Source organism: Mustela nivalis (assembly GCF_964662115.1).
Source record: "Mustela nivalis genome assembly, chromosome: 18".
In the NCBI taxonomy this organism is placed as follows: Eukaryota; Metazoa; Chordata; class Mammalia; order Carnivora; family Mustelidae; genus Mustela; species Mustela nivalis.
In genome coordinates this window covers 25,276,398-25,303,944 of record NC_139037.1, presented here as the reverse complement: position 1 = coordinate 25,303,944, position 27,547 = coordinate 25,276,398, and the positions used below count along the sequence as shown (strand labels likewise).

Here is a 27,547-nt window from a genome sequence, read left to right as displayed (position 1 = left end):
TTTGCCAAAACTGGTTAATTCTAGGATTGCTATCTCAGTTCTTTCTCTAGCCTGTTAGCCAGGAAGCTTCTTCTTCCATCTGACTGAGGACACAGAGAAAAAGTACTGTGTATAAAAACAACTCGAGGGAGATCCCATGTGTTGGGTTAGATGTTCACCATTTCCCTTCATGTCTGCTTTCATTCTGGTCCTCTGGCTTCGGTGTCCGTGACCACGTCAGGTGGGGTCATGGTACTTGCTGAGGATGCTCCTCTCTCTTCTAACCTGAGTGAATCGATGTGTTCTAAACAAGGACTCGGGTTCACCTGGATCACGTAAGGGGCACAGAAAGTACAGAGAATCAGGGTCCTGACGGGTCCACGGGAATAAGTAGTTTGGTTGTTATGTCATGCGGCATCTGTGAAATATCATCTCACATACAGAAGGGAAAGAGTCTTTCCCTAACTCCCCTGATGAAAATGTTCTCTTGGCAAACTGCCGCATTGGTCATAGCGGACTTCATGCTTTTGTCCTTGACTGGACATGGTCAAGGTATATCACTCATGTCCTAAGCAGCCAAATGCACGTCGGGACAGTTCTTTTCCTGCCACGTCTTTCCTCAGGCAGGTCGCATGTGCTTCCTAACACCTCCCTGCCACCGTAGGGCTGTGCACTCTTGCTTTCCTCAGCAAACTCTTCCTCGTTCTTTAGAATGAGTTCTTTTCTGGAGTCTTCCATAAATTCTCTCTCTCTCTCTTTTTTTTTTTTTTTTAAGATTTTATTTATTTATTTGACAGAGATCACAAGCAGGCAGAGAGGCAGGTAGATAGAAAGGTAGAAGCAGGCTCCCCGCTGAGCAGAGAGCCCGATGCGGGGCTGGATCCCAGGACCCTGGGATCATGACCTGAGCCAAAGGCAGAGGCTTAACCCACTGAGCCACCCAGGCGCCCCTCTTCCGTGAATTCTTCCATTTTATGTTTTCTCAGCATACTTGTGGTAGATTGAAAAACAGAGCCAGAGCTTTGCAGCTCCTCCCATGGAAAAGACAAGTCTGTTTCCTCCTTCACCCTCTTGGAAAGTAGCCTCAGCACCACCGTGTGAAGAAGCTCTCTACCCAGCCTTCCGGGGGTGGGAGGCTAGTGCAGGAAAACTGGGGGGCCCTGACCGATGCCGTGTGGGCAGTGCCTTCGAGTTGAGCTGTCCAGTAACTGCAGCCCAGCCAAGATGCAGGGTCGTGAGCATATAAATGATTGTGATTTTAAGCCACAAAATATTATGCCTGTTACACAGCATAACTGAGAACAACGGGCAGTTTTTTCTTGGTGTTTATAAAGGTCGCATATGAGAAAGAGGTCATAGAAAACAGTGTTTGGGAAGGAGCATTGTTAGTGCAACAGCCTCCCTTTTCTCTATCTTCTTTATATAGTTAACTCCCATTTGCTAGGTCTCAAATTAGGTAACCATTCTCTGAGGATCCTTTTCTGACTACTCCGAGTCAGGGTCAGGTGCCCCTTGGATGGGGCTCCTTTCATTCTGTGTTTATTATAGTACATTTCATGCTTTATAGTTAAGTTTCCCTGGTTTTTGTTTTGTTTTGTTTTGTTTTGTTTTGTTTTTTTTTGTTTTTTTTTTTTTGGCCCTGTTTTCGCTGCAAAGGCCCTGTGAGGGCAGAAACAGAGCCTACCTCCAACGCCATTATGCCCCTAGAATTTGGCGTAGCATATCTCGTATATGGAAGAAGTTTCTGCTTATGCATCTCATTGATGCATCAAATATTTACTGGTGCCCTGATTAGGCCACCTAATCCATATGTGGGACAGCACTTGGTGTGACAGTGTTCTTGCTTTTAATGAGACAGACTCTGTGTACCTTCAGTTCGTAGGTGTGCATCTGATCACCAAAGTGGGAAGAGAAATACTGTGCGTATTTGAGGACAGGTGCTGTATCTCCATTATTAAATCATCTCTTCTTCTGCTCTTGGCAGGAGAAACAGCTCAAGACCCTGGAGGTGTCTGGCCTGGGGCCTTTGGCCATCCTGATGTCTCTTCTCTGGTTAATAAAACTCATCATGTGCCCTACGATAAGAACTTCACATCAGTATCCATTCTTCAGTTAAACACAACCTGTCACAGATTTAACAAGAACTTAGCCCCATTAGGAGAGGTCTAAGTCAGAGTGTGATGACCCTTTCTGTTGTTTAGAACTTCAGTATTATATTAATGCAACCTAAGCCCGTATGGATTTGTTGACTATCATGATCCTGTGGTTGGCAGTAGTATATATAAAAAAGGACTCTGGGGTCAGGTTTATGTATCATTTAAAGTTAAACTCAGGATGCAGTTTATTTTATTTTATATATGAACATTTTTTAGAACAAGTATGCCAGTTTTCATATAATGTAGAGTTTAGGGCCGCCTGGGTGGCTCAGGAGTCTGCTTTTGGCTCAGGTCGTGGTCCCAGGGTCCTGGGATTGAGTTCTACATCAGGCTTCCTGCTCATCGGGGAACCTGCTTCTCCCTCTGTCTGCTGCTCCCCTGATTGTGCTCTTTCTCTCTCTGACAAACAAACAAACAAATAAAATCAGTATTTTAAAAAAGAAGTCACTGGAGACAGAGCATGTTAAATAACAGTTTCAACGTCAGGATTCATTAGTCCCCAAGGTCAACCAGGGGGTTGCACTTTGCCTGTCCAGGGACTGCAGGAAACCCACAAATAAATGATTCACTCAGACTCACTGAGCACTTCCCTATGCCAAGCACTGTGAGGAAGATTTATTCCCTTTTGTTACTTCAGGAAACTGATTCTCAGTGAAGTTCAGCTACTTCTCCATTGCCCTGCACTACTGAGTGACAGAAAAGAAATTCAAACCGAATTTGTCTCATTCCAAACCCCGTTCTTTCTACTGTCACAGCTTAGCAAAGGGGAGGAGGGAATGAGAATATCCAGTACTCTGAAAAGAATTGTCACTTGCAACTTTTTTCCCTATTATAAATAAGATCCAGTCGAATTAATCAAATTTTGCCAAATACTGAGTACACATTTTCTTAGCAAAGAGAAGCCATGGCTAAATGGATTGGAATGTGCAATTCCAGTCAGCATGAATTCTCACAGGTGTTGCATAAAATGCAGTTTTCTGTAATCACAGGAGCACCTGCAAGGCCTCATCAGCATGTGAGTTTTTTTTTTAAAAAAAATTTATTTATTTATAAACTGAGCTTTATGCCCAATGTGGGGCTTGAACTTACAACCCTGAGATCAAGAGTCACATGGTCTACCAACTGAGCCACCCAGGCACCCCATAAACTTTCTTTTTTCTTAAAAAATATTTTTGTGGGACGCCTGGGTGGCTCAGTTGGTTAAGCAGCTGCCTTCGGCTCAGGTCATGATCCCAGCGTCCTGGGATCGAGTCCCATATCGGGCTCCTTGCTCCGCAGGGAGCCTGCTTCTCCCTCTGACTCTGCCTTCCACTCTGTCTGCCTGTGCTCGCTCTCACTCTCTCTCTCTCACAAATAAATAAATAAATAAAATCTTTAAAAAAAAATATTTTTGTAAGGATTTTATTTTCCAGAGAGACAAATGTGGGAGCCTGATGCGGGACTCGATTCCAGGACCCTCAGATCATGACCTGAGCCTAAGGCTTAACTGACTGAGTCACCCAGGCATCCCTCTCTAGTGGCTTCTATATTTTAAATAGGAACTAAGGAACAGATGCAAGCTCCCTCTGAACCTTGAGATTTGGTGGTTAAAAGGCCTTTTTCTCAGCTTGGCCATTTTTTGTGGTGGGTATGTGTTTAAAATAGCAATGCCTATATGGTAGGTAACAGTGCAGGAGTGCAGGGGTTGGTGTGCCCCTGTGGAGGTGTGGAGAGGACTACCCCCTATCACGAGATGTTTTCTGAATCATCCTCCTGACCTTTTAACAGGAGGCAAGGGATCAGGACACTCTAAGTGTTCTGTAAGCAAATTCCCGAGTATTGGAGATGGGCTTGACAGGTTGTAGCATCTGTGGGTGGATGCTGCCATCTGGTGGTAAAAGTGTCAGAATGCACCCCGCAGGACCAACTCTGGGGTACCCCTGCTGGAACAGAGGACCTCTCCTGCTTCTCTGAGTCTAGCGTCACAGACAACCTTCTTTCCCCTTTTCCTGTGCTCCTTAGCCCAGAGGAAGATTTTCTAGTCTAGGAGGAAGCTTCTCTGCTGTTCTCCTTCTAACCAGTAGCCTGTATTATGGTTCTTAAGAGAAACAGATTCAGTAGGATCTGTCTCTCTATAGAGATTTATTACGAGGGATTGGCTTACACTATTATGGAGGCTGACAAGTCCCATCATCTGATGTCTGCAAGCTGGTGACGGAGTTCCAGTCCAAGCCCAAAGTCCTGAAGACCAGGGGAGTCAACGGTGTAAGTCCCAGTCTTAGTCTGAGGGGAGCTAGTCTGAGAACTGGAGGAGCTGATCACGTAAATCCTGATCTAGAACTGGAGACCCAAGAACCAGGATTGCCAGGGTCTGAGGGCAGGAAAAGTTGAATGATTCAGTTTAAGCGAAAAGCGCAACATGCCCTTCCTTCACCCTTTGCTTATGTTCAGGACCTCAGTGGCCTGGGTGATGCCACCACACAGGGGATTAAAATCTGCTTTACAGTCTACCAACTCAATTGCCAGTCTCCTCCAAAAGCCCTCCCAGATACACCCAGAAGTGTTTTACCAGCTCTACGGCCATCCCTAAGTCCAGTTCAATCAACACATAAGATGACCCGTCACCTATTCCTAATGCGCTCATGCTTCTGGTTCCTCTTCTTCCTGTGGCTTAAAATTTAGATAAAAATATCAGGGGACTCTCTCTCTGACTTCTGCTTCGGGTTGCTTTTCTCCTGAGGCAATGGTGATATGACCAGTTCCTTGCTTGTGTCCTAGGAAGTGAAATTGGGAAAGCAGACCATAGATTTAAAATATCTCAAAATATTATTGTTGTGTTCCACTGTCTGGTAAATCTTTGTGACAGTGATAGTGGCCTGAATGTACGTCTACATTAACTTCTGATCAAAATTCCTAAATAACCAGCTCACCTGGGTCAGAAAAGCAGGTGAGCGCTGGAAGGTGTGTGTGTGTGTGTGTGTGTGTGTGTGTCCGTCCGCCCAGTGTGGAGGGCAGACGGATTCTGTTACGGTTAGATGGTTCAGGCACATTATTGGCTCCTTTTGGGTTTATAAGAGACTGGGTACTAGAGAACCCTGGAATTGAGGATACTGGGGTCTTTTTGCCTTGGTTCAGCACAGAGAACCTATAGAAGGACATTCTCAAAACCTATCCTCCATCTGCCTTCCCAAAAGACTGTAAGGTGACAAGCCTTATTTACATGTGGTGTTTAGTTCCACCCTGCCTGCTGGAATCACCCCTCACTCCCCCAGGAAGAAGTTCAGTTATTTTAGAAATGCTGGACATGACCCAGGAGCTTTAAAGACAACTTTAGAATTCCCCCTTCTAGGTCTTCTGGGAATTGTCAAAAATCAAATCTTCTCCATCATATTTTAACAAGGCTTCATTTGCTTTCTCTTCCCTCTTTTTGCTGACAGTCCAAATGTGGTTTTAAACCCCTGGGTAGAAAGGCAGTGATTTTTGAATGTGATTTTGTATCCTGCAACTTAACTGGATTTATTTATTAGCTCTAATTGGTGTGTGTGTATACTGTCCTTAAGGTTCCCTACATAGTTGACCCTTGAGCAATGTAGGCTTCAACTGTGTGGGTCCATTGATTTATATGTGGATTTCTTTAATAAATACCTAAATATATTTTCTATTCCTTATGGTTTTCTTTTCTTTTCTTTTTTAAAAAAAGATTTTATCTATTTATTTGACAGAGAGATCACAAGTAGGCAGAGAGGCAGAGGGAGAAGCAGGTTCCCCGCTGAGCAAGGAGCCCGAAGCAGGACTCGGTCCCAGGACCCCGAAATCATGACCTGAGCTGAAGGCAGCGGCTTAACCCACTGAGCCACCCAGACGTCCCTGTTTGTCTGTTTCTTATCTTATAATGTTATTTTCTGACTTTGGTGTCAGGAATGGCCCTTGGAATAAGTTGGGAAGTCTTCCCTTCTCTTTCATTTTTAAAGAAATTTGTATAGAACAGCCATGATTTTTTCCTAAAATATTTGGTAGAAAGCACCAAGGAAGCCATCTGGCCCTGAAGTTTTCTTTGTGGAGTGTTTTAAATTACAATTTAAATTCCTTTTACGGATGGCAATTTTCAGGCTACCTAAGTTTTCTTTAATGAGTTTTGTTAATTTGTGTCTCATAAGAAATTTATCTATTTCAGGGGTGCCCGGGTGGCTCAGTGGGTTAAAGCTTCTGCCTTTGGCTCAGGTCATGATCCCAGGGTCCTGGGGTCGAGCCCCGCATTGGGTTCTCTGCTCAGCGGGGAGCCTGCTTCTCCCTCTCTCTCTGCCTGCCTCTCTGCCTACTTGTGATCTCTCTCTCTGTCAAATAAATAAATAAAATATTAAAAAAAAGAAATTTATCTATTTCAGTTAAATTTTGAATACTTTGTCTTAAACTTGTTTATTATATTTGCTTTTTTTTTTTTTTAATTTTAAGTAGGCTCCATGCCCATGGAACATAATATGAGGCTTGAACTCATGTCCCTGAGATCAAGACCTGAGCTGAGATCAAGAATAGAACGCTTAACTGGCTGAACTACCCAGGTACTCCAGTATTTGCTTTTTTTAATTTTTAATTTTATTTTTTTATGTTAGTCACTATACAGTACATCATTTGTTTTTGATGTAGTGTTCCATGATTCATTGTTTGCATTTTATCCTTTAATATTTACAGAAGCTTAAATGATGGAACCCTTTGATTCCTGATATTGGTCATGTGCCTTTTCTCCTTTAATCATTCTGGCCAGAGTTTTATTAATTTTATTGATATTCTCTTAACAGGTTTTAGTTTATTGTTTTTCTTTATTGGCTTTTTGTTTTCCGTTTTATTTATTCCAGTTGGATGTCTATTATTTCCTTTTTTTTCCTGCTTGATTTGGTTTTACTTCTTATTCTGGTTATTAAGGTGAAAGCTGAAGTTATTGATTTGAGACTTTTCTTTTCTAATGTAGGTATTTAGTCTTTGTGGGGGGTAGATGGAGAGAGAGAGAATTTTTTTTTTAAGATTTTATTTATTTACTTGAGAGAACAAGCAGAAGGGAGAGTCAGAGAGAGAGAGAGGGAGAGGGAAAAGCAGCCTCCCCGCGCCAAGCAGGGGGCCCGACATGGGGCTCAATCCCAGGGACCCACAATCATGAGCCCAGCTGAAAGCAGATGCTGAACCGACTGAGCCACCCAGTCACTCCTACAGAGAGAGAATCTTTTTTTACAGGTTTTTTTTTTTTTTAAGATTTTATTTATTTATTTGACAGGCAGAGATCATAAGTAGGCAGAGAGGCAGGCAGAGAGAGAGGGAGGAAGCAGGCTTTCTGCCAAGCAGAGAGCCCGATGTGGGGCTCAATCCCAGGACCCCGGGATCATGACCTGAGCCGAAGGCAGAGGCTTAACCCACTGAGCCACCCAGGCGCCCTCAGAGAGAGAATCTTAAGCCGGCTCCATGCCCCGCTTGATCTCACAACCCTGAGATCATGGCCTGAGCTGAAATCAAGAGCTAGACACTTAATCAACTGAGTCACCCAGGCACCCCTAGGCATTTAGTCTCATAAATGCCTCTCTTAGTAATGTTTTGGTGGCACTCCATAAATTCTGATATGTTGTCTTTTCATTTTCATCCTGTTCAAATACTTTCCAATTTCCTTTTTGATTTTATTTTTGACCCAAGGGTTATTTAGACTTATATCATTTAGTTTCTAAATGTTTTGGGATTTTCCAGAGAACTTTGTTATTGATTTCTAATTTAATTTTTTATATGGTTAGAGAACGTACTTTATATGAATTGAGTCCTTTTGAAATAATTGGGACATGATTTATAGCCCAGGATAAGGTTTTTGTTTCCTGTTTTTTTTTTTTTTTTTTTTGTTATTTTTCCTTATACATTTGAGAAGAATGTATATTCCAATGTTGTTTGATCAAGTGTTTTATAAGTTGGCTGATAATTGGTCAAGTCTGATGTATCTTTGCTGATTTCCTATCTACCCACTCTATCAGTTATTGGAAGAGATACTGAAATCTCTGACTATAATTGTGGCTTTATCTATTTTCTTTTTTTTTTTTTTTTAAGTTTTTTTTTTTTTTAAGATTTTATTTATTTATTTGACAGAGATAGATCACAAGTAGGCAGAGAGGCAGGCAGAGAGAGAGAGAGGAGGAAGCAGGCTCCCTGCTGAGCAGAGAGCCCGATGCGGGACTTGATCCCAGGACCCTGAGATCATGACCTGAGCCGAAGGCAGCGGCTTAACCCACTGAGCCACCCAGGCGCCCCATGGCTTTATCTATTTTCATGGGCTACACTTTGAGTACAAGAATTTGGGTATCACTTGCTTCTAGGTCTCACCTGCTTGCAAGGCTGTTTCTGACCCTCCCGGCTCCCTCTCAGAATGAGGTGCTTACACGGGGCACCTGGGTGGCTCAGTGCGTTAAAGCCTCAGGTTATGATCCCAGGGTCCTGGGATCAAGCCCTGCATTGGGCTCCCTGCTCAGAGGGAGCCTGCTTCCCCCTCTCTCTCTGCCTGCCTTTCTGCCTACTTGTGATATCTCTGTCTGTCAAATAAATAAATAAAATCTTAAAAAAAAAAAAAAAAAGAATGAGGTGCTTACAGAACACATTTTACTTTTCCTATAGGAACACTCACTACAGCCTTTAATCGCCTATTGATTTTTCTGTCAGTCCCACTTGGTCTTTATGTCCTGACAATAGTAACTGGGTTTTGTCACATCTCCTATGAAAGACTCAAGAAGTATTTGAGGATATAAAAAAGATATTCGAGGCTCAGTAAATGCACATGTGGCATAATCAAGAATAGGAACAGAATTCAGTGCACTCAGGGAATGGCAGGGAGTGGTGATGAGAATGTGACTACCTTGGGAATTAACAAAAATTATTGGGGAAAACATACCTTTTTACATAATGAAAAACGAAGTGTGAAAGCTGATGAGAACATTGGACGTAGGGTTTCATTAGCATCGACTCCAATTAGGAAGGCCATGTCCTTTTTTTTTTTTTTCCTTCCTATCCCATTTCCAAAGGATCCATGTAAAATGTTGACTAAGAGATGAGATATGGGTGCCAATTGATGGTTCATATGCATACATAGGGACTAGAGAGATTATAAAGGCTTACATAGGATGTTGTGGCTGGGCCATATAAATGAGAATTTTCACTTTGTCCACAGTACCCAGAAGTAGGAAAATTCACGAGAATATGATACTGTGATTGGTGAGGAGAGCTTGGGGTCTGAACTACTGTTATACAGTTAGAGTTCTAGGACACGTGCAAGATTCTGTATCAGAAAAGAGCTGTAAAAACAAAGTGAGAGGGTGATGGTTCAGGTCAAAGCTGGAAAAAGAGCAAAAGGTGCCAGAGATTGCTTAAAAAAATTTTTTTTTTTTTTAAGTAAGCTCTTTGCTCATGTGCGGCTTGAACTCATGACCCTGAGATCAAGAGTCATGTGCTCTACTGACTGTGTCAGTCAGGTGACAACCCTCCTTCCCCCGTTTTAAAAGAGGTAATGTCTTTTCAGGCCTTCTGGCTTGGGGATGGGCCGCCAGACTTAAAGGGACAGAGCCAGGCCCTGTTAGACTAGGTACAACCTTCAGAGGTACATTTGGTAGTAGTCACAGAAGGAGGCTCTTTTGATGTTTAAAGACCCACTTGCCAGAGTGAAGACAGATGGTGAGCAGTGATCACTGAATGAATGGCAGAAACATGTAAACTTCATGGAACATTTTATCTCCCGTCTGTTTCCCTCTGTAATTTCAACTTGGTGCAATAAATCCAAGTTTCCCTCTTCCCTTCCTCTGGTTACCTGGGTTGCCTCTGTCTCAGAAGTTGGCAGGCAGCCAGGCTGATTTGGAAGAGACCTGTTTAACCAAAATGTTAAACATGAATTTCCAAAGATGGGGCCCCTTTATTTATTTATTTATTTATTTATTTTTAAAAGATTTTATTTATTTATTTGAGAGAGAGAGACAGTGAGAGAGAGCATGAGCGAGGAGAAGGTCAGAGGGAGAAGCAGACTCCCCATGGAGCTGGGAGCCCAATGTGGGATTTGATTCTGCGATTCCGGGATCATGACCTGAGCCGAAGGCAGTCGTCCAACCAACTGAGCCACCCAGGCATCCCAAGGGGCCCCTTCATTTAGATGTCAGACCGTATTCATGTTTTCGTACCCTGGGCTTTGATTCCGTGTGTACAGTATCCTCATAAAGAGATGGGAAAGAATTCATTCAACAGCTTTCTGTTCAAACGCTCTGCCTAAACCACTTACATCCTCTACGGGTGTATTGATAAAGCACATTTATTGAGATTTCTGTCTAGGAACTGCTAATACAAATATAAACTTGATATGGTCCTTGCCCTTAAGGAGCTCACTGTCTAGTAGAAGAGAAAGTGGGTGGGCATTGTTTTAGTTATCTCTATAGTAATGTATGATTTCCCACAAACCCATGGGGTTGGCTGTGGGTTTGCCAGGACTCAGTGGGAAAGGTCATCTGCTTATCTTGCTCAGAGGGTGTCTCCTGCAGATGCTTGGCCGGGAGGTCCAATATTCCCTGACTCCTGTGTCCGGTGGCTCAGTGTTCTTTCATGTGGCCCTTCTCTCTCTCTTTTTTAAAATAGTGTCTAGTCTAAGTGTCTAGCCCAAGTGTCTTTTTTTTTTTTTTTTAAAGATTTTATTTATTTATTTGGGAGAGAGGCAGTGAGAGAGAGCCTGAGCTAGGAGAAGGTCAGAGGAAGAAGCAGACTCCCCATGGACCTGGAAGCCCGATGCGGGACTCGATCCTGGGACTCTGGGATCATGACCTGAGCCAAAAGCAGTCGTCCAAGAAACTGAGCCACCCAGGTGTCCCTAGTCCAAGTGTCTTTATAGCAACGTGGCAGACTTCACCAGTGCGAAAGCAGAAACTGGCAGGCTTCTTAAAGGAAAGGAGCAGGGGTTCCTGGGTGGCTCAGTGGGTTAAGCCGCTGCCTTCTGCTCAGGTCATGATCTCAGGGTCCTGGGATCAAGCCCCGTATTGGGCTCTCTGCTCCGTAGGGAAACTGCTTCCTTCTCTTTCTGCCTGTCTCTCTGACTACTTGTAATCTCTGTCTACCAAATCAGTAAATAAAATCTTTAGATTTTATTTAAATTTAAATTTAGAAAGAAAAAAGGAGGAAAGGAGCAGAAATGGCATCATTTCGGCTGTATGTCATCGATAAGGGAAGTCACGCTGCTAGCCGTGACCCAGGAGAGGAGGAAGTAGATTTGAAGGGTGAAGTAGCACACCATTCCAGAGAGGGAAAGACTCGGCGGCAACCCTTTTTTGGAGAGTAACTTCCACACATACACATAAATAAGAACCATAGCTAAAATTTAGTGAGCCCTTTTCTGTCAGACAGCAGGCGAAGTACCTCATGTGTATTACCTCACTAAATCCTCATTCTAACCCAGTGAGATAGGAAGCTTTCTCCCCCCTCTTCTACAAGCCAGCCAATGGAGGCCGGTGGAGGTTAAATAAGGAACTCCGGGTCAAAGATCTAATAAACGGCCAAGTCAGGATTCAGACTCCTCGGAGACTGATTTGTTGTTGCCCCGGGAGAGGAAGTTGAGTGAAATGGCGAAGAGCTCGTCACACTGTAATAAATGCTATGAGAGAGGGCGGTACAGTTGACAGAAGGGAAAGATCCCTTCTGTCTGGGAGGTCAGGGGAGTCTTCAGGAGAGGGGTCCCTGGACCCGGATGCTGGAGGATGATTTACACGGATTAGTGGGCTGAGGATTTCTTGCCGGTGGGAACCGTCATGAGCATATGTGTTCAAGGAGTCTGGGATATTTGGGCTTTTATTTTGTGGAGACTGGGAAGACTTCGTGTTTTGGAATCAGACTTTTTTTTTGAAAAGGTTACAAATCACAAGAGATAGACTTGATGCGTTGAAACGCAGGATGAACAGAGCTTTGAGTACTTTCTCAGTGAGCTAGTGGAGAGCGGATGTAGGTCTGGAGCTTTTTCCTGACCGTTGGGATGGAGCAGGGGGTATGGAATAGTAGAGATAATGAAGGGTGGGATGGTTGAGGAAGGAGTCAGAGATGGGTGTAGAATATCCAGCCAGAGTAACTCGGAGAGTAGAAATGGGACAGACTCGGGGAATATATAGTTTACATTTTAGGTTACTGAATTGACTTCAGACAATGCTATAGACCTGATGGAGGGCCAACGTGGATTGCATGAATTGATCCAAAGGGTAGAGTTGTTCTTTATAATGAAGAAACATGAGGGGCATCTGGATGGCTCAGTCCATTAAACATCTGCCTTCTGCTCAGGTCATAATCCCAGAGTTCTGGGATCGAGCCCCATGTTGGGCTCCCTACCTGGTGGGGCATCTGCTGCTTTCTCTACCCCTCACCTTGCTCATGGTCTCTTGCTCTCTCTCAAATAAATAAAAATCTTTAAAAAATAATAAAAATAAATATAAGGAAACATACTTTTCCTTTTCATTAATTTTGCAAGATACTGTACACCAATAACATGATTTTCTCCTCTTCTCTTTGTTACTCTCAATCAAACCCAAACAGAGCTTAGTCACTTTCACAGCCTGCTGCATTCACTGTGCAGATCTCCTGTCCATGTCTTTCCCCGTGACATTCTCTCATTAACCTCATAAAAGGCTCTGCCCTGCACCAGGGCATTAAATGCCTGATGGCCTTGACCAACTACTTTACATAGAAGAAAAGTGAACAGTTACATGACCAGCACAGCAGAAAGTCATGATATGTGTTCTGACCTGAGTCAGAGCAGGAGGGAGGGCTTTGATGACCTTTAGGCACGGGTAGGTGGAAGGTCACGTAGACCACATGCATAAGGAAGAGGTGGGCGTACTGCTCTGATGGTACTGCCTGGCAGCATCAGGAGTAAGTCCGGGATGGAGCTGTGAGCTGGTAGCTTGTTCCCTTTGCAGAGGCCAGCAAACCCACGATATTTCCTTTTGTAAGAGTCCTCACAGGTTTAGGATAGAAGCTTCCGTAACGTGGCAATGATGAAGGACTTTCATCCTGATTAGAATTACACACAGTGGCAAAGGAGCGGGAAACACCCGAATTTAAGTAGCAGCTCCACAGAACGAATGCAGTCACTTCTGAAGTGGGTTGTTAACTTACTGCTTGCTCTCTTGTTTTTCATTTGCTTCTGATCTGGGTGTGTGGATTCTGAGGCCTGGGGAAGGGCAGCTGGGATCAGGCTCCGTAATGCTGAGCGCCTAATCTCACTCTGCCTCGTGACTGAGGCTCTCCCTCAGCATTCACCCTAAGCTTGGCAGCCCCTTGAGGTTGAGTGGCAGATTACACCATGTCTCTGCACAGGGGCTTTGTTAAACCCCTGGTTATAAGTCTGAGTTGTCCACACGCATCCCAGGCTGAAGGGAAAGGACCCATGTAGGAGCCCAGACAATTCGGGGAGGACTTCCCAGATCCCTCTGTTTTCATCTGTTTTCCCATGCTGAAACAATAGTATGCTATTCCATACTACTGATAGACGCAACCTGTCTTACAACGGGCCATGCAAATTACGCTTATTATTTTGACTCCTCGTTGACAACCCCTTTTACAGATCAGAGCACAGATATCTGTGTTTCAAAGCTTTAAATCCTGATCTAGACGCCAGCATTGATGTTTGGTTTTCTGTGATGGGCATTGCAATTGTAGTTTTCTGTCTTATATGGTGGGGAATGGGAATGCGAGGACATAGGCCTTGGAATATGATTTCCTGATTTCCATACTCTCTTTTGGTTGTTTGAGTGAATGTGGGCAACCTGTGTATACAATCCCCACTGTTGTATTTCTTTCTTTCTTTTAAGATTTTATTTATTTATTTGACACAGATCACAAGTAGGCAGAGAGGCAGGCAGAGAGAGAGGGGGAGGCAGGCTCCCTGCTGAGCAGAGAGCCTGGTGTGGGGCTCGATCCCAGGACCCTGAGATCATGACCTGAGCCAGAGGCAGAGTCTTAACTCACTGAGCCACCCAGGTGCACCCCTCACCCCCCTACTGCCCTGGGGCAGCCAAGGGAGGTGCTCATGGGACTAAATCAGGCTTGGGCAGCAGGAAATTGGGTCAGACACAAGATAGATCAAAGCACAGAACATATGGATTTATTTTGGATCATCTTCCTGCCTGAAGCATGGCAGGCCTCTGCCAACATGGGGGTGTGTGTGAACATTTTAAAGTTATACTTGAATCAGTAATGGCCAGGCATAGCTTGAGATAATAGGTAGGACTGACCAGGAGAGAAATCTCTTGCATGTGTAGGAGAATTCAGCAGGTTGAGCAGAGAGCTTAGTGTTATGGAAAGAACACATACTCTGCAGTCTAACAGACACTGGTTTGAGTGTTGTCTCCACAACTGACCTTGTGACCTTGAGCAGTTCTCTTGAACATTCTCAGTTCCTTGTCTGTCTCTGAACCTACCTCCTAGAATTGTTCTGAGGAAGCTGTCACTACTCATTGCCAAGGTTTCCTCTTCTGAGGTGCGCTGATACTGGCTCTAGGTATACTCTATGTGTGTCTTTATGTTTTTGTTAACGTTTGGATGCTCACAAATACTTACTTTGGATAGCCGTCCATCTGTTTGTGCTATTATGCTTTCCTTTACCTTTCCCCCACTTTAGTTGTTATTGACATTGATTTTGAACCTACCGGCCTGTCTCTGCTCTACTCAAGACAAAGAGGACGTTTGGGGCCATTGTGGAATTCTTAGTGAGCAGGAGACTCCTGGATGCTCTCCTGGAATGAAAGGAAGGAATCCAAGCAGAAGGCAGGACACAGGGTATGGTTCATCTAGCCTCTCTTCTCCTTGGGAGAAACCGTTTGAGCTCTAAGCCCTCGAGGGTCCAATCTCACAGATCCTGGTGTACTGAATTTAACAAAGAATATTAACCCTTTGCGAATTCCCTTAACCATCTATTCATGTCTTGTTTTTGGACTTTATCAAATGTAACCTCATTATGTAATTATTTTCTAAGAATCTCTTAAAAAAAAAGATTTTATTTATTTATTTGACAGACAGAGATCACAAGCAGGCAGAGAGGCAGGAGGAAGCAGGCTCCCCACTGAGCAAGGAGCCCGATGCGGGGCTTGATCCCAGGACCCTGAGATCATAACCTGAGCCAAAGCAGAGGTTTAATGATTGAGACACCCAGATGCCCCATAAATGAGTGAATCTTAAAAAAATATATATATGACATGGTTAGAGTTATCCTTAGCCAGGTTGGCTTCTAATTTGAGGTGAAATATTTTTTAAAGATTTATTTATTTATTTGAGAGAGAGAGTGAGATTGTATGAGAGAGAGAGTGAGTGAGCAGGGGGGAGGTGCAGAGGGAGAGGGAGAAGCAGACTACCCCCTGACCTGAGCTGAAGGCAGACGCTCAACCAACAGAGCCACCCAGGCACCCTTTGTTAATCCATTTAATTGTCACACTGACCCTATGTAGTTGGTATTGATTTTGTCCCCATTTTACAGATGAAGAGACGGAGAGTCGGAGGGTAAGTAGCTCATTGAAGATTCCATAATGAGAAGTGGCAGGGCCTGATTGTAGGCCAGGAAGTGTGGCTCTGAGTCTGTCCTAACCACGGCTGCTACTTTTGGTCTCGAAACAACTACAGGGTTTGTCATTATGTTGTTTCCATCAAAGGAATCTTGTCCTTAGCTAATTCTCATCATTAGAAAACAGAACTTTCTCCTTGGATTAATAGTCCTAGAAAATTTACAGGGTACCAATAAGCAAAAAGGGAAAAATAAAAACAACTCCACTCCCAACACTTTTTGGGTAGTTACTAAAAATAACTTGTAGTTTGTTTCTATCTCCCTCCCTCTTGCCCTCTCTCTCTTCTACTTTCTGCTTCGTGTGTGTGAGTGTGTGTGTGTATGTGTGTGTATACCTGTTTTTGGAACATCATCCCAAGGAATTAGATATTTTTCAATCTTATTTTTTTTTCTTTACTTTTGTAACTTTTTAAAAAATTTTTTATTTTTTATAAACTTATAATATATTTTTATCACCAGGGGTACAGGTCTGTGAATCACCAGATTTACACACTTCACAGCACTCATCAAAGCACATACCCTCCCCAATGTCCATAATCCCACCCCCTTCTCCCAACCCCCCTCCCCCCAGCAACCCTCAGTTTGTTTTGTGAGATTAAGAGTCACTTATGGTTTGTCTCCCTCCCAATCCCATCTTGTTTCATTGATTCTTCTCCTACCCCCTTAAGCCCCCATGTTGCATCACCACTTCCTCATATCAGGGAGATCATATGATAATTGTTTTTCTCTGCTTGACTTATTTCGCTAAGCACAGTACGCTCTAGTTCCATCCACGTTGTTGCAAATGGCAAGATTTCATTTCCTTTAATGGCTGCATAGTATTCCATTATGTATATATACCACATCTTCTTGATCCATTCATCTGTTGATGGACATCTAAGTTCTTTCCATAGTTTGGCTATTGTGGACATTGCTGCTATAAACATTCGGGTGTACGTGCCCCTTCGGATCACTACGATTGTATCTTTAGGGTAAATACCCAGTAGTGCAATTGCTGGGTCATAGGGCAGTTCTATTTTCAACATTTTGAGGAACCTCCATGCTGTTTTCCAGAGTGGCTGCACCAGCTTGCATTCCCACCAACAGTGTAGGAGGGTTCCCCTTTCTCCGCATCCTCGCCAGCATCTGTCATTTCCTGACTTGTTAATTATAGCCATTCTGACTGGTGTGAGGTGGTATCTCATTATGGTTTTGATTTGTATTTCCCTGATGCCAAGTGATATGGAGCACTTTTTCATATGTCCGTTGGCCATCTGGATGTCTTCTTTGCAGAAATGTCTGTTCATGTCCTCTGCCCATGTCTTGATTGGATTATTTGTTCTTTGGGTGTTGAGTTTGCTAAGTTCTTTATAGATTTTGGACACTAGTCTTTTATCTGATATGTCGTTTGTAAATATCTTCTCCCATTCTGTCAGTTGTCTTTTGGTTTTGTTAACTGTTTCCTTTGCTGTGCAAAAGCTTTTGATCTTGATAAAATCCCAATAGTTCATTTTTGCCCTTGCTTCCCTTACCTTTGGCGATGTTCCTAGGAAGATGTTGTTGCGGCTGAGGTCGAAGAGGTTGCTGCCTGTGTTCTGCTCAACGATTTTGATGGATTCCTTTCTCACATTGAGGTCCTTCATCCATTTTGAGTCTATTTTCGTGTGTGGTGTAAGGAAATGGTCCAATTTCATTTTTCTGCATGCGGCTGTCCAATGTTCCCAACACCATTTATTGAAGAGGCTGTCTTTTTTCCTTGGGACATTCTTTCCTGCTTTGTTGAAGATTAGTTGACCATAGAGTTGAGGGTCTATTTCTGGGCTCTCTATTCTGTTCCATTGATCTATGTGTCTGTTTTTGTGCCAGTACCATGCTGTCTTGATGATGACAGCTTTGTAATAGAGCTTGAGGTCCAGAATTGTGATGCCACCAACTTTGGCTTTCTTTTTCAATATTCCTTTGGCTATTCGAGGTCTTTTCTGGTTCCAAATAAATTTCAGGATTATTTGTTCCATTTCTTTGAAAAAGATGGATGGTACTTTGATAGGAATTGCATTAAATGTGTAGATTGCTTTAGGTAGCATAGACATTTTCACAATATTTATTCTTCCAATCCAGGAGCATGGAACATTTTTCCATTTCTTTGTGTCTTCCTCAATTTCTTTCATGAGTACTTTATAGTTTTCTGAGTATAGTTTCTGTGCCTCTTTGGTTAGGTTTATTCCTAGGTATCTTATGGTTTTGGGTGCAAGTGTAAATGGGATTGACTCCTTAATTTCTCTTCTTCTGTCTTGTTGTTGGTGTAGAGAAATGCAACTGATTTCTGTGCATTGATTTTATATTCTGACACTTTACTGAATTCCTGTACAAGTTCTAGCAGTTTTGGAGTGGAGTCTTTTGGGTTTTCCATATATAGTATCATATCATCTGCAAAGAGTGATAGTTTGACTTCTTCTTTGCCGATTTGGATGCCGTTAATTTCCTTTTGTTGTCTGATTGCTGAGGCTAGAACTTCTAGTACTATGTTGAATAGCAGTGGTGATAATGGACATCCCTGCCGTGTTCCTGACCTTAGCGGAAAAGCTTTCAGTTTTTCTCCATTGAGAATGATATTTGCGGTGGGTTTTTCATAAATGGCTTTGATAATATTGAGGTATGTGCCCTCTATCCCTACACTTTGAAGAGTTTTGATCAGGAAGGGATGCTGTACTTTGTCAAATGCTTTTTCAGCATCTATTGAGAGTATCATATGGTTCTTGTTCTTTCTTTTATTGATGTGTTGTATCACATTGATTGATTTGCGGATGTTGAACCAACCTTGCAGCCCTGGAATAAATCCCACTTGGTCGTGGTGAATGATCCTTTTAATGTACTGTTGAATCCTATTGGCTAGTATTTTGGTGAGAATTTTCGCATCTGTGTTCATCAAGGATATTGGTCTCTAGCTCTCTTTTTTGATGGGATCCTTGTCTGGTTTTGGGATTAAGGTGATGCTGGCCTCTTAAAATGAGTTTGGAAGTTTTCCTTCCATTTCTATTTTTTGGAACAGTTTCAGGAGAATAGGAATTAGTTCTTCTTTAAATGTTTGATAGAATTCCCCCGGGAAGCCGTCTGGCCCTGGGCTTTTGTTTGTTTGGAGATTTTTAATGACTGTTTCAATCTCCTTACTGGTTCAGGCTTTCTATTTCTTCCTGGCTCAGTTGTGGTAGGTTTTTTTTTTTTAAGATTTTATTTATTTATTTGTCAGAGAGAGAGCGAGCGAGAGCAAGCGAGAGCGAGCACAGGCAGACAGAGTGGCAGGCAGAGTCAGAGGGAGAAGCAGGCTCCCTGTGGAGCAAGGAGCCCGATGTGGGACTCGATCCCAGGACGCTGGGATCATGACCTGAGTCGAAGGCAGCTGCTTAACCAACTGAGCCACCCAGGCATCCCTCAGTTGTGGTAGTTTATATGTTTCTAGGAATGCATCCATTTCCAATCTTATTTTTAATAAATGCATGATATTTATTTATTTAAGGATTTTATTTTCTTTTTTTTTTCTTTAAGATTTTATTTATTTATTTATTTATTTGTTTGTTTATTTATGAGAGAGAGCACTTGAGAGCATGAGCGGGAGGAGGGGTAGAGGGAGAGGGAGAGAATTTCAGTCAGACTCTGCACGAAGTGTGGAGCCTGAAATGGGGCTTGAGCTCATGACCCTGAGATGAGAACATGACCTGAGTCCAAACCACAAGTTGCTTAACTAATTTTTAAAGTGCAAGGCTTGGTAGTTGGAACAGTGTGGGTAGGTAAGGAAGAAGAAACGTAACAGATTTAGTGTGACTCAGATTTATGGCTCTGTGTGTGGTGATACAGTGAGTAAGGAACAGAGAACTTTAGAATATTGCACAGGCTCACGGAAGGTTCAGACAGGCTGAGTTTTAGGGTCTTTTGTATTATTTAAGTAAGGATACCCGCAACCAGCTTAATACGAAGGTGACCAGCAGAAATTTATTATTTTTTTCCCATTTTACACTTGGTAAACTTGAGACTCAGAAAGCAGGTCACTTTACCAACGTTCAAAGACCTTGTCTATCTGGCCAAAGCTCATGTTTTTCACATACTGTGTGTGTGTGTATGTGTGTGTGTGTGTGTGTTTGTGTATAAAGCCATTATATATGTAAATAAGTTAATAAGAGAACTTACCAATGAGCTAAAATAGTTTTTTTTTTTTTAAAGATTTTATTTATTTATTTGACAGAGAGATCACAAGTAGGCAGAGAGGCAGGCAGAGAGAGAGAGGGAGGAAGCAGACTCCCTGCTGAGCAGGGAGTCCGATGCGGGGCTCGATCCCAGGACCCTGAGATCATGACCTGAGCCGAAGGCAGAGGCTCAACCCACTGAGCCACCCAGGCGCCCCAATAGCTTTTTTTTCTTTTTTTTTGATCATACTTAATATTCAGCCCAATTCTCATTCTGGTCACTCTCACCTCTTACTTTATTCCTCACAGAAAGGTGAATCTTGCCCTCAGGAAGTTTGGAACCTGTATTTGTTTAACCTTGCATTAAAGACCCAGCACTCTTTGGCTAAGATCATTTTAGTTGCTTTGCTGCTTTTTGAACCAAGATGCTTTATAATGAGGGCAAAAAACCCGAGAAAACAGACAAAAAATAAAAGCACCAAAATCCCAATGAGACTGATTGTATAAGGAAAAGGAAAGACGGGGTGGTACCAAAGAGGCCTCATCATTTTCCGAGCATTGCCTAGTTCTCTTTGGGAGAACTTTGGGAGTTTTCTGATCCTTGGCTGTTTGTGGGGCCCAGGGGTTTTACTTTGCTTACTGCCCAGTAATTGTTGCTGCTGATTTAAGTTTCTATTTCTGTGAAGCCAACCGTAACTCATTTACTCCATGGGGAGATCTGTAGGGGACGAGGTAGTGTCTTCCAGATGAAAGGAGGCAAGGGAAAGGAATGATCTAATGAGGTGGCCTGTGTGTAGGAGCCGCCTCGCTGTGTAGAGCTCCAGCTTGGGCCCTTAGGGGAGAAGACTTTGAAGCACATCCAGGTTATCCCTCTTCTCATGTCTAGCTCTTTCTCCAACACAGCTGGCATGTTAGTCCCCAAATCACTGTGTGTGCATGTGTGCAAGCATACACACACACACCACTCCATTGTGGAGAGCTGGGTCACATTTACCCTCTTAGACTTCCATTCATGGGACCTAGTATTTCCTTCTAGAGCCACACAGAACATGTGCCTCACCCCTCCCCCACAATGTTGCTTTAGAGAAAGTCAGGGATTGCAACAAAATTTCCCCTAATTCACCTTCTTCTTCTTCTTCTTTTTTTTTTTTTTAAGATTTTATTTATTTATTTGACAGGCAGTGATCACAAGTAGACAGAGAGGCAGGCAGAGAGAGGAGGAAGCAGGCTCCCTGCTGAGCAGAGAACCTGACTCAACCCCAGGACCCTGGGATCATGACCCGAGCTGAAGGCAGAGGCTTTAACCCCTGAGCCACCCAGGTACCCCCCTAATTCACCTTCTTTTTTTTTTTTTTTTTTTTTTTTTTAAAGATTTTATTTATTTATCTGACAGAGAGAAACCACAAGTACACTGAGAGGCAGGCAGAGAGAGAGAAGGAAGCAGGCTCCCTGCTGAGCAGGGAGCCCGATGCGGGACTTGATCCCAGGACCCTGAGATCATGACCTGAGCCGAAGGCAGCGGCTTAACCCACTGAGCCACCCAGGCGCCCCCCTAATTCACCTTCTTAAATCCCTACAATTACTTCTCTTTTGAGTTTTCAATTTTGGTGCATTTTTCTTTCAAGGTGTGGCTTCCAGAAAATTGGTGCACTTACAGTTTAAAAATTTTTATTATGGAAAATTAATATGTAGATGCAGAAGGGAAATTTGATAGAATGTATTGAAAGCCCAGAGGCGTTAGATCCTGAATGGACCATTCTAGTTACTGGGTAGAGACTTGAGGAGCCTGGTTCTCTATCCTGAGCATCAAGTATTGCATCTGTAGAATGGTTGGTCTTAGATTAACCCACTGAGCCACCCAGGTGCTGGTTGGTCTTAGATTAAGAGATGTCTGTGATCTCTTCTGGTTCTGAATGGACACAAAGGAGGATGAACATTATTAAAAATTACATTTATTAAAAGATATGATACAAAAGACTATAAACATGAATACAAAAGGATCTTAAATCCCATAGATATCCCCTGCCAATGGAAAAGAGTTACACACAAGAAGAGTTAGAAAATTAAAACAAACAAACAAACAAACTATAGTGCCTGGATAGCTCAGGTCATGATCTCAGGGTCCTGGGATTGAGCCCCGCATCGGGATCTCTGCTCAGTGGGGAGCCTGCTTCCCCCTCTCTGCCCGCCTGCTGCTCTGCCTACTTGTGATCTCTCTTTCTGTGTCAAATAAATAAATAAAATCTTTAAAAAATACTATAAGGTATACAGTAAAAAGTAAAAGCCTACTTTCTGAGCTCTACTCCTGGTCCCCTTTCCTAGAGGATTTCAGTATAACCGTTTACTTCTGTTTTGCCTGCATTCACTGCCCCCACCCCCCAAAGAGAATATCAACTTTTGAAACAAGAGTGTAGAATTTCTTTTTCTTCCTTCCTTCCTTCCCTCCTTCTTTCTTTTTTAAAAATATTTTATTTATTTATTTGAGAGAGAGACCATGAGAGAGAGAGCATGAGTGAGGAGAAGGTCAGAGAGAGAAGCAGACTCCCCGTGGAGCTGGGAGCCCGATGGGGGGACTCGATCCTGGGACTCGGGGATCATGACCCGAGCCAAAGGCAGTCGTCCAACCAACTGAGCCACCCAGGCATCCCCAAGAGTGTAGAATTTCTAAATGTCTCCTTCTTTTCTGTGGCCTTGGGGAGGGTTTGCATTATTCCCCGCCCTTTGTCCCACACAGTTTCTCTTGCAGCGTGCGCAATTAGTTGACCACGGAGAGGAATTCAGTCACGGAAATCTCTGGCAATTATTATGGTTTGGCTTACAAACCTGAGTGCTAGAAAGACAGTCTTGAAGTGCTCGAAGATGAATGAAATTGATTACAGGCAGTATCACTGGGATGGCAGCTTTTAAGTAGAGCCCCAATATGTGCTGAAATGATTCGTGGGAATTCTCATGATTGTGATGGAATGTCTTGGTAACTGAAAAGAAACTTAAGCTCAAGGCATTTTCCACTGAAATCCTTTTTTTTTTTGGTTGTTGTTGTTGTTCCAGGTATTACGGTCTCAAGAGGGAAAGAGTCCTTGTATGGATGGTTGAAATAAACTCCTTGAAATTCTGTAGATTTTCATTTTATTTTTTTAAGATTTTATTTGTTTATTTGATAGAGAGAGATTACAGTTAGGCAGAGAGGCAGGCAGAGAGAGAGAAAGAGAGAGAGAGAAGCAGGTTCCTTGCTGAGTAAATGGCCTGATGCATGGCTTGATCCCAGGACCCCGAGATCATGACCTGAGCTGAAGGCAGTGGCTTAACCCACTGAGCCACCCAGTGGGTTAAGATTTTCATTTTAGATTTTACTCCTGTTAGTACTCACAAGACAAATAAGTAATTACCTTTGGTTGTGGTGTGGTATATAAGGTATTTTAGCCATGCCAGACTTTTAGAAACTTACAGGAACTGAAGATTCCACTTCCCCTAAATACCTCCCTCTAACATAGCAACAGGAATTCCTTCTACTCTATTTTTTATTTTTATTTTTTTAAAGATTTATTTATTTATTTGAGAGAGAGATAGAGAGAGCGAGTGCTTGTGAACGCAGTGGCGGGGAGGTGGTAGAGGGAGATGGAGAGAAGCTCAAGCCAACCCCCTGCTGAGCTCAGAGCCCAACATGGGGTTTGAGCTCATGACCCTGAGATCATGACCTGAGCCAAAATCAAGAGTCAGATGCTTACCTGACTAAGGCACCCAGGTGCCCCATATTTTTTATTTTTATTTTTAAAAAGATTTTATTTTTTAAAAGTCATCTCTGTACCTAACATAGTGCTTGAACTTGCAACCCTGAGATCAAGAGTCATATGTTCCATTAATTGAACCAGCTGGTGTCCCTGAAATTCTTTCTACCTTAGATATTTCTTTGGATTTATTAAGATATGTTTTAGGGTTTTATGATAATAAAATGTCATGTGCCCATTTTTATTGAGGCATAGTTGTATAAATTATTAATTAAATTAAAAAGTAAGTTATAGAAGTTATTATATATAGTTAATATAGGGCAGAAATATTTAAGTATGTAATTTAATAAAATTTGATATACGTATATACCTGTGAACCCAATACCACAATCAAGGGAGTGAACGTATCAGTCCTAGCCCTAGTTTTTCTCATTTCCCTTTATATGTCTTTCTTCTTGTCCCTGTTCATCCTGCCCCCCACTTGCCACCCTTAAAATGAATGATCTGTTTTCTGTACAAGTTGGTTTGCATTTTCTGGAATTTATATAAATAGAATTGCACAGTATAGTTTAAAATTTTTTTTCATTAAAAATATTTTCATCTTCCTTCTTTTACTTGACCTGATTACTCTGCGTACCTTTTGTGTATATCTGAGACCATTCTTTTTATTGCTAAGTAGTAGTCTCTTTTGTGGATGTAACACAAACTGTTTCTGAAGTGATTCTACCATTTTACATTCATACCAGCAGTGTATGAGAATTTCAGTTTCTCTGCGTCCTTGCCAATACTTGGTGTGGTTCATCTTTTAAGTTTAAAAGTGTGTAGAGCTATGTCCTTGTGGTTTTAGTTTGCATTTCCTTAATGACTAGTGATGGTGAACATCTTTTCTTTTTTTAAAGATTTTATGTATTAATTTATTTGAGAGAGAGAGAAGGGGAGAGAGAGAGAACACACAAGCAGGGGGAGTGCCAGAGGGAGAAGGAAAAGTAGACTCCCCACTGAGTAGGGAGCCCAACATGGGGCTTGATCCTGGAACCCCAGGTTTATGACCGGAGCCAAAGGCAGATGTGCTTGACTGACTGAGTCACTTAGGCCCTCCATTAAACATCCTTTCATGTGCTCATTTGCCATTCATATATCTTTTTTTTTTTAAGATTTTATTTATTTATTTGACAAACAGAGATCACAAGTAGGCAGAGAAGCAGGCAGAGAGAGAGGGGGCGAAGCAGGCTTCCCGCTGAGCAGAGAGCCTGATGCAGGGCTTGACCCTAGAACCCTGAACCACGACCAGAGCCTAAGGCAGAGGCCCAACCCACTGAGCCACCCAGGCGCCCCTCATATATCTTTTTTTGGCTAAAGGGTTTGCTTAAATCTTTTGCTAATTTAAAGATTTAGGTTGCTTGTTCTCGTATCTTTTTTTTTTTTTAAAGACTGTTAAAAGATTTACTTGACAGAGAACACAAGCATGGGGAGTAGGTGAGGGAGAGGGAGAAGCAGGCTTCCCTTGGAGCAAGGAGCCTGATGCGAGGCTCGATCCCAGGACCCTGGGATCATGACCTGAGCCAAAGGCAGATGCTTAATGGCTGAGCCACCCAGGTGCCTCTATGCTCTTAGTTTTGACACTTGAGGGCTTTTAGAAAATATATTCTGGAAACAAGTCCTTTATCAGATATATGCTTTCCAATTTTTTCACAAGTTTGTGGGTTGTCAATTTTTTTTTTTAAGATTTTATTTATTTATTTGAGAGAGAGACAGTGAGAGAGAGCATGAGCGAGGAGAAGGTCAGAGGGAGAAGCAGACTCCCCACGGAGCTGGGAGCCCGATGTGGGACTCGATCCCGGGACTCCAGGATCATGACCCGAGCCGAAGGCAGTCGTCCAACCAACTGAGCCACCCAGGCGTCCCAAGTGGGTTGTCATTTTTAAAAAAGTTTTTATTTGAGAGAAAGAAAGAGAGAGAGAGAGAATGCTTTAGTAGGGGTAGAGGCAAAGGAAGAGGGACAAGCAGACTCACGCTGATTGCAGAGCCCACTGAGGGGCTCAATTCCAGGACCTGGAGATGAAGTCAAATGCTTAATCAGCTGAGCCACCCAGGTGCCCTATAGGTTGTCTTTTAATTCTCTCAATAGTGACTTTTGAAGAAGTCTTCAGTTTTTGTGAAGTTCGGTTTATCAATTTGTTTTTAATGGATTGTGCTTTTGGTGTCATATATAATAAATCTTTGTCTAAACCAAGGTCACACAAAGATTTTTCTCCTATGTACTTTTCTAGAAGTCTTAATTTTATATTTGGGTCCAAATGAGTTAATTTTTATATATAGTATGGGATATTATCAAAATTATTTTATTATATATATGATATATCATAAAATATATATTTATATATGATATAGAAATATATATTTAAGACACATCTTAAATATATAAATATATGTGTATATATTTATATATATTTATATATTTAAGATATTAAGATATATATTATATATATAATTATATATATCAAAATTATTTATTATATATCAAAATTATTTTGTTTTGTTATATGTCCGTATATAATATTTGGATCTTCATTTGTTAGAAGACTGTTTTCTTCATTTAAATTAGTGTTTTTGTAAAAAAAATCAGTGATTTTTTCATTCATCAGTGGGTCAGCCTCTAGCCTCTCTATTCTGTTCTACTGATCTGTTTGTCTCTTTCTAGTTGGAAATATCTGTCTTGAATTGGAGTACTTGGAGGATTTTCACTTAATGTGACTACTAATCTGGTTGGGTTTAGGCCTGCCATCTTGCTAATTATTTTCTATTTGTCTCATCTGTTCTTTGTTTTCTTTTTCTTTTTCTGCCTTCTTTTGGATTATTCTTTATGATTCTATTTTTATCTCCTTTGGGGCTTATTATCTGCCACCTTTTGTGTTGTCATTTTAGTGATTGCTTTATTGTTTATTGTATACATCTTAAATGAATACAATCTACTGTCCAATGATATTATATCACTTAGGGGAAAGTACAGGAATTTACAGTAGTACACTTCCATTCGCCCCTCCCAGAATTTATATATTTTTTATCATATGCTTTACATTTATGTAGGTATAATAAACCTATTATAATAAACATTATTAATAATTTTGTTTCAACAGCTACCTTTTAGAGAGATTTAAAGAAATAAGAAAAAATCATTCCTTTTGCTGTTTACCGTTTCTGGTGTTCTTCATACTTTTTTGTGTAGACCCATATTTCCATCTAGTATCATTTCCCTTCTGCCCAAAAGACTGCTTTTAACCTGTAGTATGGGTCTGCTGTTATGACTTTTTTGGCTTTTGTATTTCTGAACAATTTAAAATTTCTCCTTCCATATAAAAAACAGCTTTATTGAGATGTAATTCACATGCATGCACCAAAGTATACAATTCAGTGGTTTTTGGTTTATTCACAGAATTGTGCAACCATTATCATAGTTAATTTTAGGACATTTCTGTCACATTGAAGAGAAATCCTGTTCCTTTTATTTATTAACCTCTTCAGCTCCAACCCTCCCAGCTCTAGGTACCCACTATTTACTGTGTAAAGTTTTGCCTATTTTTGACATTTTCTTTTTCCCCCTTATATATTTTATTTATTTATTGAGAGCACAAGTAGGGAGGAGAGGGAGAAGCAGATTCCCTGCTGATCCCAGAGATCATGACCTGAGCTAAAGGCAGACACTTAGCTGACTGAGCCACCTAGACACCCCTACTTTGGACATATTCATAGACTAAAACAATATATGTGGATTTTTTTCACTGGCTTCTGTCACTTAGCATAATGTTTGCAACTTTCATCCATGTTGCTTTCCTTTTATGTAGAAAGATATTTTTGCTGGGTGTAGAATTCTGTTATGTTGCTGTACTGTTTACTCCCTTGTGTTGTTTCCATTGGAAAAAATCTGTCATTGTTATTTTTAAAATTATTTATTTGAGAGAGAGAGAG

The 27,547-nt window shown here is 41.9% G+C and overlaps 1 long non-coding RNA gene across 1 annotated transcript in view; it reads left to right on the top strand.

The window, feature by feature from the left end:
• The first annotated feature begins 6,567 nt into the window (after positions 1–6,567).
• Positions 6,568–27,547, top strand: part of LOC309853867 — a 128,618-nt gene continuing 107,638 nt past the window's right edge. Inside the window, exon 1 of the long non-coding RNA XR_014306017.1 lies at positions 6,568–6,673. This is a non-coding gene — a long non-coding RNA (uncharacterized lncRNA). The remainder of the gene's footprint in view (positions 6,674–27,547) is intronic.